Source organism: Tasmannia lanceolata, unplaced genomic scaffold (genome assembly GCF_043159265.1).
Source record: "Tasmannia lanceolata isolate RefF3 unplaced genomic scaffold, GAP_Taslan_0.1 ptg000036l, whole genome shotgun sequence".
Lineage (NCBI taxonomy): Eukaryota > Viridiplantae > Streptophyta > Magnoliopsida > Canellales > Winteraceae > Tasmannia > Tasmannia lanceolata.
This window is the reverse complement of record NW_027518713.1, coordinates 610,001-615,000: the sequence shown is the minus strand read 5'-3', so window position 1 is coordinate 615,000 and position 5,000 is coordinate 610,001.

The window sequence follows — 5,000 nt, the reverse complement described above, 5'->3', positions numbered from 1 at the left end:
CTCCCCGCATATCCCGCCCCTATATGTAATACTTACTTACTTACTTACTTTCTTTCTTGCTTGCTTGCAATGGTCGGGAGTGCCCGGCATGCCCCGCTGCAGAGACCAAGGGCGCAATGACTTGGCACCGCGGATGCCGGGACTCCGGCACTTCCCGTGGCACTGATGGTTGGTTCCAAAGACAAAAGGCCGTGCAAGGCCACCGCACCGCGGATGATTTTGCTCGTGCTGGCGCCTTTGTGTGGCCAAAGAACATGCGCGAATGCTCGTGTCGGAAGGGTTGGTGTCCTGGCCCCGTCGGGTGTCACGAATGCTCGGTTGCGAAGACCATGGGACCAAAGCCATGGCACGTCGGATGATGGCTCCAGCTGGCGCCCCGGCACTTTCTGTGGCATTGATGCTCGGTTTCAAAGACAAACGTGCGCAGGGCCAGGGGACCGCGGATGACTGCTCGTGCTGGCCTCGTTGGGCGGCATTGATGGTCGGTTGCAAAGAAAATGCGCGATTGCTCGTGTCGGGGACTGGCAAGCCAAGGCCAAGCGAGCCATGGCAACGCGGATGATGGCTCCAGCTGGCGCCCCGGCACTTTCTGTGGCATTGATGCTCGGTTTCAAAGACAAACGTGCGCAGGGCCAGGGGACCGCGGATGACTGCTCGTGCTGGCCCCGTTGGGCGGCATTGATGGTCGGTTGCAAAGAAAATGCGCGATTGCTCGTGTCGGGGCCTGGCAAGCCAAGGCCAAGCGAGCCATGGCAACGCGGATGATGGCTCCAGCTGGCGCCCCGGCACTTTCTGTGGCATTGATGCTCGGTTTCAAAGACCAACGTGCGCAGGGCTAGGGGACCGCGGATGACTGCTCGTGCTGGCCCCGTTGGGCGGCATTGATGGTGTGTTGCAGAGAGCATGTGCGATTGCAAGTGTCGGCCGGGTTTGGGTTCCCTTGGGCTTTCGGGCGCCTTGGACGCTGTCTTGCGAAGACCATGGGCACAAGGCCCCGTCCTGGCCCCTTGTTCGATTCGCTCTCGTCTTGCGCTTGCTTCCAAGGTCCTCCATGACCTTCCCCATGGCCTTGCTAGATCCCCCCCATGACGCATGACCTCTGTCCGTTGATTGGTTTTGAGTGCACACCATGCGCGGCTTGGCACCGTGTTGTCGCGTGAGTGGCATTTGGATCGTGCATGGTGCACCGTGTTGTCGCGTGAGTGGCATTTGGATCGTGCATGGTGGTGGGCTACCTGCCAATGCGCACAAGCCTTGCACACTAGCCTTGCGCACGAGCCTTGCACAAAAGCCTTGGACACAAGCCTTGCGCACAAGCCATGCACACAAGCCATGCATACAAGCCTTGCTCACAAGCCTTGGGCACTGGCCCATCGCACTAGCCTTGCACACAAGCCTTGCGAACTAGCCTTGGGCACGAGCCTTGCGCACTAGCCTTGGGCACTAGCCTTGCACACAACCCTTGGGCACTAGCCTTGCGCACCAGCCTTGCCCACAAGCCTTGCACAGCAGCCTTGCACACTAGCCTTGCATACAAGCCTTGCACACTAGCCTTGCACCCAGGCCTTGCTCACTAGCCTTGGGCACTAGCCTTGCGCACTAGCCTTGGGCACTAGCCTTGCACACAGACCTTGGGCACTAGCCTTGCGCACTAGCCTTGCCCACGAGCCTTGCACACTAGCCTTGCACGCAGGCCTCGCACGCTAGGCATGCTTGGGCAAGCAGCTCCCGCAACAAGTCGGCGGGTGTAGGCATGGTTGGGCGCAGATCCCGCATCGTCTCGTCGCGTCTGGGCGCAAACCCGTCGCGTCTCGTTGCGTCTTCAGAAGTCGTCGCTAACAGCACCTTTGGTTGCCACTGGTGGTTAGGCGGGTTGGTTGCGCAAACCCTATAGGAGGGTGGCATGCTGCGGGGCGCTGGAATGCCCAGGTTTAGGGCGTTTTTGCCCGGATAGGCACTGGAATGTGCTGGTTTTGGGCGTTTTTGCCTGGATAGGCTAAGGAATGGGCATGCTTTGGGCGTTTTTGCCCGGATAGGCACTGGAATGGGCTGGTTTGGGGCGTTTTTGCCTGGATAGGCTAAGGAATGGGGCATGCTTTGGGCGTTTTTGCCCGGGTAGGCACTGGAATGCCTGGCCTTGGCTGGGCATTGCTGGGTTGGGCTCCCTTGGCCTTTCAGGCGCCTTGGATGCTGTCTTGTGAAGACCATGGGCACAAGGCCATGGCATATAGTGAGGAATGGACCACGGTTGCCAGGGCTAGGCATATAGAGAGGAATGGACCACGGTTGCCAAGGTTGCGCAAGTTTTGGGCATTTTTTGCCCGGATATGCCCAAGTATGCCCCGATAGGCCCGTTACGCCCCGGTATGAACGCGTATGCCCGGATAGACTCGGTATGCCTTGGGATACATGCGTATGCCCCGATAGGCTTGGTACGCCCCGATATGCGCACGTGTGCCCCAGTAGGGCTCGGTATGCCCCGGTATGTACGCGTGTGCCCCGATAGGCCCGGTATGCCCCGATATGCACACGTGTGCCCCAATAGGGGCGGTATGCCCCGGTAGGTACGCGTGTGCCCCGTAATGCACGTTTCGCTGATCTCCCCGCATATCCCGCCCCTATATGTAATACTTACTTACTTACTTACTTTCTTTCTTGCTTGCTTGCAATGGTCGGGAGTGCCCGGCATGCCCCGCTGCAGAGACCAAGGGCGCAATGACTTGGCACCGCGGATGCCGGGACTCCGGCACTTCCCGTGGCACTGATGGTTGGTTCCAAAGACAAAAGGCCGTGCAAGGCCACCGCACCGCGGATGATTTTGCTCGTGCTGGCGCCTTTGTGTGGCCAAAGAACATGCGCGAATGCTCGTGTCGGAAGGGTTGGTGTCCTGGCCCCGTCGGGTGTCACGAATGCTCGGTTGCGAAGACCATGGGACCAAAGCCATGGCACGTCGGATGATGGCTCCAGCTGGCGCCCCGGCACTTTCTGTGGCATTGATGCTCGGTTTCAAAGACAAACGTGCGCAGGGCCAGGGGACCGCGGATGACTGCTCGTGCTGGCCTCGTTGGGCGGCATTGATGGTCGGTTGCAAAGAAAATGCGCGATTGCTCGTGTCGGGGACTGGCAAGCCAAGGCCAAGCGAGCCATGGCAACGCGGATGATGGCTCCAGCTGGCGCCCCGGCACTTTCTGTGGCATTGATGCTCGGTTTCAAAGACAAACGTGCGCAGGGCCAGGGGACCGCGGATGACTGCTCGTGCTGGCCCCGTTGGGCGGCATTGATGGTGTGTTGCAGAGAGCATGTGCGATTGCAAGTGTCCGCCGGGTTTGGGTTCCCTTGGGCTTTCGGGCGCCTTGGACGCAGTCTTGCGAAGACCATGGGCACAAGGTCCCGTCCTGGCCCCTTGTTCGATTCGCTCTCGTCTTGCGCTTGCTTCCAAGGTCCTCCATGACCTTCCCCATGGCCTTGCTAGATCCCCCCCATGACGCATGACCTCTGTCCGTTGATTGGTTTTGAGTGCACACCATGCCCGGCTTGGCACCGTGTTGTCGGTTGAGTGGCATTTGGATCGTGCATGGTGGTGGGCTACCTGCCAATGCGCACAAGCCTTGCACACTAGCCTTGCGCACGAGCCTTGCACAAAAGCCTTGGACACAAGCCTTGCGCACAAGCCATGCACACCAGCCTTGCACACTAGCCTTGCATACAAGCCTTGCACACTAGCCTTGCACACAGGCCTTGCTCACTAGCCTTGGGCACTAGCCTTGCGCACTAGCCTTGGGCACTAGCCTTGCACACAGACCTTGGGCACTAGCCTTGCGCACTAGCCTTGCCCACGAGCCTTGCACACTAGCCTTGCACGCAGGCCTCGCACGCTAAGCATGCTTGGGCGAGCAGCTCCCGCAGCAAGTCGGCGGGTGTAGGCATGGTTGGGCGCAGATCCCGCATCGTCTCGTCGCATCTGGGCGCAAACCCGTCGCGTCTCGTTGCGTCTTCAGAAGTCGTCGCTAACAGCACCTTTGGTTGCCACTGGTGGTTAGGCGGGTTGGTTGCGCAAACCCTATAGGAGGGTGGCATGCTGCGGGGCGCTGGAATGCGCAGGTTTAGGGCGTTTTTGCGCGGATAGGCACTGGAATGTGCTGGTTTTGGGCGTTTTTGCCTGGATAGGCTAAGGAAATGGCATGCTTTGGGCGTTTTTGCCCGGATAGGCACTGGAATGGGCTGGTTTTGGGCGTTTTTGCCTGGATAGGCTAAGGAATGGGGCATGCTTTGGGCGTTTTTGCCCGGGTAGGCACTGGAATGCCTGGCCTTGGCTGGGCATTGCTGGGTTGGGCTCCCTTGGCCTTTCAGGCGCCTTGGATGCTGTCTTGTGAAGACCATGGGCACAAGGCCATGGCATATAGTGGGGAATGGACCATGGTTGCCAAGGTTAGGCAATATAGAGGGCGGTGGGCGAGTAGGCCATGGCGTCACTTGTTTGCCCGTGTTTGCTCCCTGTGTGCGTTGTTTGGTTTTGGGAGCACACCTACCTTGCTAGGCTCGGCGGCTTACCCCTGCCCTTGTGGGTACTGGGTTGCACGTCTGTTTGCAACCCTATGGCTTGGTTGCTGCTGGCTTGGTTGGGTAGTTTGCCTTCGCCAATGCGCACAAGGGTTCCTTTTCTTCGTACCTGTGAGCTTACCTCCCTTGTTCGATTTGCTTTCCTATTGCGCTTTCTTACAGGGTCTCTCCAATGAGCTCCCCCCCCCCCATCTTTGTCCTGGGCCTTTTGCTAGATCTCTCCCCTTCCCCCATTCCATTCGCCATCGTTGGCTTGCCTCAACCGTGGGGGTCTCCACTCTTGGCTTGGTCTTCGCTCGCATTCTCTTTTGCACGGAATTCCTCGTCCCGTGTGTCCCTTCCCCCTTCCCCTCTAACTTCCGCGCACAGCGGGTCGCCTAGCAGTGCCATTTCAGGCCCCATTGCTAATAGCAGTTGGGTCGGGGAGACAATGTTTGGCA